Here is a 12,697-nt window from a genome sequence, read left to right as displayed (position 1 = left end):
CTGTTGTTTCCCTCTAAAATCACAACTAGAGGGGCCTCGACTGCCAATCCGCACGGGACCTCCAAATATCTTGACCCGCCACTGCATGGACCTAAAATCCTTGTTCAAATGACACTCATTCGGTACGAAATTATCCATATTTGAGTAGCCAAAAGTATAATCTGCCTCAACCGAGTATAAAATGTATCAATACAGTGTTGTTATGACATGTTCCAGCTTGATTTGGAACGTTTCGAAAACGTTAAAATCGCGTCCCATTTTCTGCCCCATTCTGACCGAATCCACTTAGCAATAAAACTATTCAGCTGGTCTGTTATGTTTAGATAAAATTCCGCTGTGCTAATTGATGGTAAATATCACAAAAACTTCATGAACGCTTTTGGATAGACCGATATATTAACTGACGAACTGATTTGCAAAAAATGTGTGCCAATTCCGAAGAAGACAGATTTGTTTGCTGTTCAACGTTTGCCGTAAAAATCTGTCGATCATTTTGGTCTTGCTTTTCCCTTCTCGGTCCCGTTGGATGTATGTTTTGCATGATTGCTCTTGAGTACAAAGTGGTTGCAGCAATGGACAAGATATATTTATAGCTGTTGAGGCGGTCTCATGGCCGCTATGTCTCAAATACTAATGGTTGTCGATCGAATCGCATCTATACTACCAGCCTTTCGAGCTAATTGACTATTCGATTTCGTGTTTAAAGTAAGTCTAACCTGGACAGAATGCTAGGAAGGAAGCGTGCGTGGAATGCTTTCATTTCAAATATGGACTCGCCAATAATTTATTGGTGACCTTGATAACAAGTCACCAATCGCATTCGTATTAAGGAAAAAACTGTTTTAAATCTGCATAGCCCTCATGACTGTTGTGTTCCTTTTATATACATCCTTCGCATTAACATTCACTTCTATGACGATTACACTTAGGTCACATGCCCTCCCTCCTTTACTAATATGTAGTAGTTTTGGGAGCGAATCTAAGAGGAGGATTCCCAATTCTATTATTGCGCCGTAAGACGGTCGGTCAGATCTTCTAGTGCTTGTTGTCATTGCGGGCTCGTGAAAGGCGTATCGCATTGGTCATCTGCAGGAATCAGCATCAACCAATTTTCTGTTAGTTGTTTGTTACTTGATTAGATCTAAATGCCGTTTTAGATGTTTGCCGTCGTACATGATATCGCAATGTAATTCTCCTAAATGAGCAGCGATTTTTCCCAGTATCCATTTTGCCATACTTGTGCTATCTGATATGACATCACCCCCAGGTCTAAACGCGTTTGAACGTTGCGTCCTATAAACAGTTCAGCTGACGTATCTTTTTTTTGCCGAATGTGGAGTTCTGTTCTGTACTGTTGCAGCAAGCCGTCAGGGTGTACCGGTGATAATTGAGAGCCATTATCAGACACTACCGCGATCGGTACTCCATATGTGACGAAGAGCTCATCGAGTATTATCGCATTTACTGATGTAGATTGTGGTCGTTGTGGGTTTGATTTCCACCCCACTTACTGAAAGCGTCTAAAACGATACGAAGCATAGAATTGGGTCACTGGACGCTCCCACGGGGCGTACGGATATTCCCAATGATATTTGCCAAACTTAGGGGGTCCAGTTGGTCCATATCGTGTGCATTCGTGCTTTCGTTATGCGCTCGATTTCAACATCTATCCCAGGCCAGTACGCATACTTAAGAATAGCCTGGTGAAGTGGATTCGGAATCACTACTCGATGCTCGTACAGTGTGCAGTTAGCTGCTATGGTATACTTTGATTCAGACGACTTGTATCCATAATTATGATCGTGTTCTAAATGTTTTTGAAGGTTCTCATCCCATCTATAAATATATATCTTGCTTAGTTTCCGTCTGAAATCTGATCGGCTTTCACTGGAAACTGTTTGATTTGCTTGCAAGCAATCTTATCTCAGCAATACGGCCAAGCCGTTCCTTATGAATAAAAAAAAGCAATCTTATCTCTTCCTTCGTCGTCGCGAATCACTGTTTACGCTTAAGCTACATAAGGCTGACATTGAAGACAAAAACTCCTTAGTTAAAGCAAACAGGTGTAAGCCAATTTACTGGATTGAAAATGGTTGCAAGATTCGATCGTGAGGACATAAAAAACACTCCAAATGTTTCATGAATGGACTTATGGATTATGTGAACTTGTCGTTGTCGGCCATCCCACAATGAATTTTAGTTGGTTGCGAATTCATCCGGTGGATTGTTGATTAACGTGCACATACAACCCCCCTTCACTGGTGCACTTATCGATTGGCTGGCAATGCACCCCTGCGCCGTACGAGAAGATGACATTGTAGCGGCCAGCTGCACCGCACACACACACACACACAATGCAACCCAACGCACTCACCTTGATCATCATTCCAACGGCAACAAATAAGTATTCAAATTCAACATAAAGCGATTATGAAGATCACCTGACGTTGTTGCGGCCACGGTCAACTAATCCTACATCCAGCAGGCCCTGATCGCTTCCGGTTGCAGCGTGTGTGCAGCGGTGCTTTTGCATATTGTTTGACAAAAATTTGCTTCATCAAACTGTACAAACGGCCGATGGTCGGAGGTCAAACGGAACACCAAACGATTGCGCACTCGAACAGGGTAGGGCAGGCATGGATGGGTTAGGAAAGCGTTACCCTTCGGTACGCTGGGAAGGTTTGGCCTTCGGAGACCCGCCAGCATTGTGCTTGGGGGCTGAAGAAAGAGGCAAATTACAATTTCCTTAATTTTAGATTCATTGTTTAGAAAGAGCAAAACCCTGCCGGTTTTGCGAAATGCTTTGCCGCGCTTCGGTGTCGCCTCCCTTGGTGTTTACCGTCAAGGTGACACACACACACGCACACACGGCACGCACGACCACGCGCCTCGGGTGGAACCGGACGATTTACACCTTTGCCAGCGCTTGCAAACAAATGCTTTAAGAGGCACCAGCTCTGTAGAAGCAACATTGGCTGCAAGACTTAGAAAGGAGGAGGCCACTTGCTTTTCGGTACAAGGAAAATAAAAACTCACCGAAGCGCGCATCGCGCTGGCTGCAATTGTTGGGCGATTCCAAGTTATGGGTGGAAAAATGGACACAAAACCATAATTGTCACCATTTGCTGTGTCAATGACCAGCGCGTGCGTTTTTCCCGCCCCTCCCACCCCCCGCGAGCGGAAGTGTGCTAAATGGAGAAAGAAACCAGCTGTGCATCTAATACGCATTGTGAATTGTGTGTGTGTGTTTTTTTCCTGCGCGGCCATTGTTTCTATTAGTACTTTTTTAGGACACTAACCCGGTCGCATGTGTAATGGCCACTTAAGGAAGGCATCTGGAGGAAGTGAGCAATCATTACTGGGCCTGCATACAGCGAAGGTGTAGTGTCCTCGAGATTTGTTTTTGGAGGGTGCTGTTGTAATACCGATTCAGGCAGCGTGTTGGCCAATAATGAGAAATGAAGTCTTGTCAACAAGCATCACGTGACAAACGATAAAATTAGACGAACCAACCAACTGGTTCGTTATTGTTTGTTTCGCCGAGGTTTACCATTGTGGAAACGTAGTTTTGCGTTTTTGATTACTCACCACAAGGTCATTCGACCGTTGTAGGAATCTGGATGTAAAGTAATTGAATGCCAACCGACATCCAGGATTCATTATTCGAATACAAATGAGCTCACTAAAGACGCACTAGTGAACAGATCCTTCAAAACGCTACCAGATCCTTTCTTCGTATTTCGATCTGGATAGAGAGCCGTGGGTTTACATTTTGGGAAATTTTATTTTTGTTTTAAAACTATCTTTAAAGCTAAAATTAGTTTGAATGCACGATCACATCCATCAAATCCCATCCCAAAGTTTGTACGACTATTATTATTATTATTTATTTTAATCTTCAACGGGCCGCGTGGCCTAATTAAGATGTAACAAATCATAAAAAAAAATAAAAACAAAATATTCATCGCAATTCACTGCGGCCACGGCAAAAGCCGGAGACGTTCCTTGAAGCACTGATTTGAGATGTCGAATTCGAAGCAACCGACATGCGGAACATAGGGTCAGAACGACCAGCGTTGGAACGGGGTTGAGCGAGCCGTAGAGTTTCTCTAGCCCTAAGTGTTCGGGATGGTGCATAGATATCGACGCGATGCAACAAATGCGATAAGTCGATAGAGCCATTTAGCAATCCAGCGATGAAAGAGCACTGTGCATTACGTCTTCTAACCGAAAGAGGTTAGAAGACGGCACCGCGCAGCATACGGAGGAAGATTATTGCGATCCTGCCAGGGAAGTAGGCGTAGGGCATATCGCGTGAGCTTACGTTGAATCGCCTCAAGTCGAGCGATTGAAGAAGCAGTTGTTGGGCTCCAGACTACGCACTCCAGAGAACGCCCAGGTTTTTGGCATGATTTTGTCGAATAACTGCAGTGCCGTCCATGAAGTAGGTACCAGTAACTGGGCTCCTGCATCGACTAAAAGACACACAGAAGCATTTCTCGATGCAGATAGTCAGTCCATTACGCTTGCACCTTTGGACTAGTCCTTTACGTCTCACCGGTGACTCTTACCTGAGGGAAATTTGATTTTACTGCCTAGATTCCTTAATTTGACTGTCCTTTGTGCCATAATTCCTTAGATAGTTCTACCAGGGGCTTCACACCACGGCAGGGCCGGGGTTCAAATCCCATCCGGACCGCCTCCCTGTACGCATGGCTGACTACTTTGCTACGGGTAAAATTGGGTCACAGATAGCCGGAAATGGCAGGCCGAGACCTCTCGCAGTTGTAGTGCCAAGGAAGAAGAAGAAGAAGAAGAAGTTCTACTTGCCATTGGAGTAGTAATTGCGAGAAAATATTAACTATATTTCTTTTTAATTTAATACATGTATGACTACACATGTTGCGAATTGTGAAGCTAATAAATTGTTCGTACTTTCGTTCGGAGAACAGCTTATCAGTTCCTATAGCCGCCAGTAAGCACCGCCCTAACGCAAGCAACATATCACAACCGAATGTGGCCGAGATAGGCAACAATTTACATAAGCTTTCTTGCTGCCACGACACGCAATCGGCAGTAATGTTAAGCTAAATAAAAAATAACAAACAATAACGTATGACGTACGAATAATGTAGTCGGCTGACTTTCGCGGAATGGGCAGATTAGTAGATACAGTTTTGTTTTTTATTTTTAACTCAGGCTACGTATTTCGATGAAAATGATTGATATTTTGAGCAAAAAAAAACACAGCTAAGCAACAGAAATGAGAAAACAGTATGAATGCTTAATCTGACGTCACTGCCGAATTGATGACCACCTTAAAATATCAGTTCGCATGTACCATGCTTCCATGTGGCGTTTCCGAAAAGGTTTAAAATCTGGGTTAGATTATTGGCCCCTGCTAACTGTATTCTGTATGCGGGGGTCCTTAAGGGATTGTTGTGTTTTTTTTTATCGCACACCTGAGCAACGATAACAGGTGCCAGCGTCCCTCAAAGGGGTGCTCTCGAAATGGAGAACCGTACAGAAACGTGCTACATACGTTGAATGAAATGTTCGTTCATTCACTGAACGAAATACGGGCTTTGATTGCTTGAAGATGATTGCAGCAAATCGGCCGTCTTTTTCTTAAGATAAGATTAAACATCGCCGTTGATTGATGACCAATAAGGCAAGCCTTCGGGTGTCTGCTTCCTATAATGATATCTTTCTTCGGCTTTCGCATACGTTTGCGTATGTCCTTTACATTTCGTGCTATTTATTAATCGACCTAAGAATATTTTTGCTTCCTACAAAATTCCTTTACCTTATGCTGATTACATCCCAAATAGAGATAGTGTACAGCTCGAATTTGGATGACGGAATTATTATTAACGGATCGACCGAGCTCACCCGGGATAAGGTGCCCTTTCACGGTTTGGAGAATTGTATTAATCGGAAACCATCGTGAATTGTATTAATTTTTGTAATTTAGTTTTAAGCAATACGGCCACGCCGTTCTTCATGAATAAAAAATAAAAAAGTTTTGATTTTAAGCTATCTTTTGGCGATCAGCTTTCTGCAATCCTGGTCGAAGATTACAGGTCTTAAGGATAACGCAGAATACAATAGAAAAGATGGCGAGGTTGATTGTCTGATGAACCAATTTCCGGTAGGTCGATTCTTGAATATCCCTTGCTCATCTACAATTCCTTCACTGCCACTGCCATTTTCCGGAGCGTATCCAAAAGGCTTCAATGCGATACTGCTAGTCTTTTCTTTTGAATAACTTTTTTGGCTCATACGATTCACCTATCTAAGGATTTGAGTGAATGTGATGCGGATTTGGAACCATTACTGATCATTAAATGATCATTAATGATTAAAATTAATTGACAAGATGGAACCATACCGCGTTAAGTGGTGGATAAAGACACACCTAATATCGAGTTATATTTAGTCACGGGTCACGTGAGTTGAATATTGCAATGCCGATTTGGGCATCGAAGGCATGATGTGCGAAAATTGTAGATACGGGTAAGACGGCGCTTACTTATGTGGCTCTACAACCGTTTCCTCAATATCGCTCATGGTCCAGAGCCGTCGTCTAAAATCCCGGTCGTCGATTATCTCGGCCGCTCTTGCGAATGGATCATCGTCATCACTCCATCTCCGTGTGATCGACCTAAAATGATTTTACGGGCTGGGTCGTCCTGTGTTATTCTCATGACATTACCAGCACACAGGGGCATGGCGAGTATAATTCGCTCCAAAATGGTGAGATCACCATACAGCTCATAGATTCCTGCATTCTCCTATCACAAAATCAAAGGCCAAACATCCTTCTGAACATCTTTCTCTCGAACGCGGCTAAGAGGATTTCATCAGTTTTGGACAGAGTTTGTGTCTCAGAACTCTGTTCTGAGTTGTTCAATACTTCGTCCGGTAAATTTTGAGTGGAGAAGTTTTCTCGAGCTGTAGAATGTCGGTTGGCAGCCAGCACTCTTGCGCGTAACTCAACATCAATGATGTTGTCGGTTTTACCCTCGGTTAGGTTAGGTTTTCACCTCGTTAATCTCCAGCCCGAGGTTAAGTGTCGCTGGATCGATCCTTTGGTAAGCTTCTGCTACATAGGAGAGCTTCAAGCCTTTATTGATGTCTGTGTCATCAAAGTTTGCCAGGATCTGCGAATCACGGATGCCTCTCTATAGCGCTAGATTGAAAAGAAGACGGGCAAGTCCATCTACTGGCCGCAGACCATTGATGATAGTAGGGAGCCCTGAGATCACCTGGCATGTGATGTAGGCCATCGTCATTCTTACTTACAAAAGAGCTCATTGCGTCTTATGGTTCGACGGCACTTCAGTTGAAAAAAAAAATCAACTTTTATTATAAAAGAAGTAAGATAACAAGACGATGATTTGTTAGTCATAGTGTTGGTTGTCAGAATAAGACTTCACCAACAAGTCTTTCCATAAAAAAAATAATACCTTAATACTCCATCGCGCTATTAAATTATATTTCCTCCGAATATCCAAAGTCGCCTGACCAACTTGATCGATTAGCATCGAGAATCGCCCTACTCAAGGTAAGGTCTCAATGACTCCACCATTTCAGTAAGGAATATTCTCTCTTGTGGAATCTTCTCGGCTGCCTGAACAGTTGCTATTAGCGGAGTAATGGGTTCGCCCAAGTCAGACAACCTTTCGCCGTTGTTCCCAATACCGAGCCAAAGCTCCGTATAAGTATATTTTCCGTGTTTCGTTACCGTCTGTTCTATCCACAGTTCCTATTCATTCCATTACCTTGAAGTTTATCCTACAAGCGATTCTCTTAGGCATTATTTGCTCATCAAGGAGCATTTATGTGAGTTTTATGCGATACAATGTCTCCGATTAAAATACAAACTCATAGAAATGAGTACATTACACGCACACACACCCACAAATAATGCTCAGTAACTTTCTTTATCTCCTCAACACGTCACTATATGCAACTGAGATGGCCGGTACCTGTCGTTTTGGAAAATGATTCCCCCGACTACATTAATAAATTATGCATAAAACAACCTGTTGAAAGTTCAAATCTGCCTAGTCACGGTATCTGAGCTGCCAGATAGGAGGGTGAATCCTTATCGCGCAGTTTGTATCACTGACCAAACTACTTTCATCACCTCCGTTCCTTTCGAATTCTAAAATTTTGACAGTAGAGACTTGAATAACGCGTCCGTCTCCGTGCGTTGATGTCATAATGCGTCATAAGTGAACTTAGAGTACATCCCTCGTATGGGGTCACACTCACTAATCGTATTCACCAAAACCCATCGGAAACTTCCGCGCTGATCCTGCTGCGCTCCCTTCTACACGCTTCTACTACGCTCGTCCGATCAGCATTTATGATCGCTGTAACGCAACACATGGTGCACGGTTGCCATGGCCAGCGAGGCGACGGGTGGGAGGAAACGGGAAGCTGATTTCTGGTGGCGATTCGCAATCGTTTCATTGTGTTCCTTCGCCATTCGATTCAAAGATACCGAACCTAACCATCCATCCATCCATCTAAACCCATCGCTATTCAAACCCATCCCCAAGCACCCGTCAGCTTCGGCGCTAGCTGCTGCTGCTGCTGCTGCTGCTGGCTGCTGTACGCAAGAGGCAGCTTCTCCTTCAACCGTGGCAATGTAATTCGTCGTCTGCAGTGATGGTGGTGGTGATTGTTGGCGATGGTACCGCAGTGGAGGATTTTTCCGGGGGCGTGTGTTGGTTTGTGTGTGTGTGTGTGCCGTAGAGAGGTGGGGGCTTTGTGAAGAAAAGCCCTCTATTGCATGGAACGGCGGGTCCGCACTTTACACAATACAACCTACCCGAACGGAATAATCGAGCACCAGCTCAGACATCATCGAAAGCTCCTTGCGAACGGATCGTGCGTGGTGAAATCTTTGCGCTGTGTGCGGTTTTCCCGGGGTTTGTGTGCCGAAAAAAAAGCACCAAAAATACGAATTGGAAAAATTCAGAGTCCAACCGTTTCCTGTGCATTCGTTCTCGCCCGGGCAACCGTGCGTTTTGGTGATCGTGATCGTGCTTTCAACAGTGATCGTCAGTCAGGGTGCCGTTTGCGAAAGTGAGTCACGAAACATCGCATAAATTGTATATGTGCATAATAATTCTCACCCAATTTGCGTAACGTTTGAAGGCGCAAAGCTTAAATCGAACGGGCGCAAACGTGGAAAACGAAGTAATATAGTGGGCTAGAAGCGGATAGGTTTTAATCGAAAGCAACTGAAGATAATATTCAGCTAAAAAAAGGTAATATTCTAACCTCAACGTGTGGATGTGTGAGTGATGAAAATCTATTTCAAGTTTATCTCGCTAAGCTTATTATAGTTAGGGCAAGTGTGAGAGTGTGTTCCGTCTGCTTCTTTCAAGGCAAAACCCAACCAAAAAACCATCGTTGGAAAGTGATCAGTGAACAGTGAAATTTTACGATCCCGACGAAGAAAGTGATGTGTGGCCGGTGGTGTGCTGGTGCCGAGTGGGCAGGCTTTGTTTTGTTTTAGTTTTTTGGGTGTATTAAAATTCCAGTTTTTGGTTTGCTTTGGCTGGCTGCTGACTGGCTAGAGTATGCTTAGGAGCAACTGTTGGAGTGTAGCAATTACTGAATCAAGAAAAAAATAATATAGTAATAAACCATCAATCTGTTTCACCTGGCGCGCGTTGTGAAAGAGGTGGCGAGAGCACTGTGTTCGTGTGAGTGTATGTGTGGCTTTTAACGAAAAAAATCGGTTTGAAAAACTGGTCCGTAAAAGTGTATCAAAAGTGAAGACAAATCTTAAAACAGCAGCGTTTCTTACTTATCTTCAGCAAACAGGTGCTGCGCGGTCCGTGGCGTAAGTGATTTATGTGACAGTAGCAGGCATCTGTAATCCGGTGATTTACGGTTTTGATAGCAGCAGTTGTAAAATTGGTTACATACTTGCCTGGTACTTTCGACATCCCATTTTGCCAACCAATCGAATAAAATGGGATGTAGTGAATAGTGTGATTACGGTGGTTGTCTATGTCCGTACAAAAAATGTCAAGTACTATCCTCTTCGGTATCCATCTGTTCAGTATTATTTGACTACAAAATTGACAATATTTTGCTACAGCGTAGTGAATGTGATAGAGATTTAGGATTTTTTTTAACAAAGCCGCTTAGCTGTATTATCTTTAGAGAAACTAAAGAGCTTCGTGATCACACCTTGTTGTTCGCCAGTTCGACCTGGGATAGAATATGCTAGTATTGTTTGGTGCCCAATCAGATTAACATCTGGATTCAATTTTGGCATATAGAAATAATCTTACGCGATATGCAATTAGAGTCCTTACATGGAGACACGAATAGCGTACGTCCAGAGTATGACAATCGATGTCTACTACTGGGAGGCCTGTCCCTGGCTCGGAAGCGGATCTACCTAGGAGCTGAAGGTAGACCGAGCGGCTGCTCGGTTAGGAGGGCCTCGTCGGCGAGGGAAATCCTGTCGGTTTTACTCACCTAGACCAAAGACCTAGTCCTGCCACTGCCCTGGCTGCACGACGATCGATAGCAAAGCTTCCGTTGGGCGTTGGTTTGATAAGCAACGAAATTGACACACCGTCGGAGAGTTTCTCTTGGTGAGGGAAATAATTCCTGTAAGATCCTTTAGAACGGTGATAGCACAGTCAGATCCATTAAATGGCGTGTGTAATTTCGGATTAATTTTGAATTATGAAGAAGCAACTTCGATTGCAAAAGCTCCAATCAAGCTAAGTTTAGTTTAGTTAAAACAATTTCATGCCACACAGCGAATGCGCTTGCCTTTGACATCTCTCCTCGCGTATCTAATTTCTAGGGCAGTAGGAAAACTTCCCCCCCGCGCGGTATTACCCGCCGATAAACGACATCATATTTCATGCTCCGATACATCCATCGTAGGATATTTGCCTCGTAGGCTCCTAGCTCATGCTTACACCCCATAAAGCCCGCTAGAACTGGCAACAATTTGCGTACCTCGTCCCCACCGGGATGACACCGATTTCTCGTGATCGTTTCGGGCCAAACTTCGCCAACTCCGATACGGCGCACGGCACGGCACGGAAACTTGGGGATAGCCCCCACCCCGCTGCAGCATTACTACTATTACGCAGAAACTATTACGAAGCGTGTCTAATAGTGCTAACCGCTAGTGGATTCCCGTAAATGGTTTTGTGTCTCCGCTGCAGCTCAACTGGAGCAACAGGAGCACACGCGCAACTACGCCACCTAATGACGATAAAGTACGGTAACTTATTTTCTTTGGAGCGATTAGCACGAACTGGATCGTCTGGGATGCGTGCTGCCCTCTTCCCGACGCATAAACGCATAAATGGAGTATGACAGACTGGAGTTTGGAAAGACTGTCCGCATTTTCCGGAAACTGTCACCCTAACGTTGTTAAGTAACACCGACCACGGGCCTTCTTCTTGTCGTGGTACATTTTGTTTAATTATTTACTCGACTGTGAATAAAAGTAACAGTCTGATTTTTTTTTCTCTTATTTTGCTTTGTTGCTAAAAAGCGCATGAAAGTGAGCCCAGCTCGATCGAATGGGGACCGCTTTTCGGCTCGCCCGCTACCGACGGCGAGCTTGTTCACGCCTCGCCAAACACCTGGCACGGTGGCGCAAGCTGCGTGTTAAGACTAAGCCCGACGCATAAAATGGCCCCAAAACGCCAGATTCACTCTCAATGGCAATTGTTTTCTCGTAACTCGTGGTCGGGCCGCGACAACGTAGCTGACGTGCTGAGCTTTTCTCCGGCCTTTGATAGGACAGGTGACGGTGCTGCTCTTCCTGAACTTTATGGCCCCAAGTCACACCCGTCGCTCACGTCCGATTTGCGAACTTTGGGTTCCTTTCGCCCTACCGTGCCCTACCGAAGGGGGAACCGCCAATCTAGGTTAGCAATACGCGCGAATCCACCTGGCGTGAAGGAAGCAAAGTACAAGTAAGAAACAACAGCAACAACAAAAAAAACCCAACGAAAACGAATATTGCGCCAAACCGTACGGTACACCATCTTCCAAGGTGTCTTGCACACCCACACACCCGCACACGTGGGTGGTATATGCGTGTGTGCGCCATGCGCCAGTAGCAACACCCTTGCGCATTGGCCACGGGTAGAGTCGGGATGGGATGTGAAGGCACGCGATTCCTTCGAGCGTGACAACCCCGGGGGGAAAAGGAAACCCTCCGCATGGGGGGGAAGGCCAGAGGAAAAAAGAGAAAGAAGCAAACTGTTTTTCCACGTTGCATCAGATGTTGGCGTTGCGTTGCTGTGGCGGGCTGACAGCAGCGACAACGAGGACCGTACTGCATCGATCCGATGCATGATGATAGCTGTCAAAGTAGCAACAAAGCCAAAAGCGGAATAACGTACGTATTGTGTTGCGACAGCTTCGGAAAGCAGCCCAGAGGCAAATGGCGGAGGAAAAGTGAATGTTAGATGTGTGCAAATGATGGTTTACCACATTAGAAAATGGTTGGAAAATAGTACAAACAAAAAGGTCTGGCAACTCAATATTCCATTCCTTTTAATCGCTTCTTTATGTCATATTGATGACTTTACGAACTATTAAGTCAGACATATTCACGCGGCATAGCCGGGAAGTTTAGCTTGGGAAGAACTGCTTATATCAGAGTAACTGCTAAAAGTATGCTGGA

The sequence above is a fragment of the Anopheles stephensi genome, unplaced genomic scaffold (assembly GCF_013141755.1).
Source record: "Anopheles stephensi strain Indian unplaced genomic scaffold, UCI_ANSTEP_V1.0 ucontig32, whole genome shotgun sequence".
Taxonomy (NCBI): Eukaryota; Metazoa; Arthropoda; class Insecta; order Diptera; family Culicidae; genus Anopheles; species Anopheles stephensi.
Note: the sequence above shows the minus strand (reverse complement) of the source record.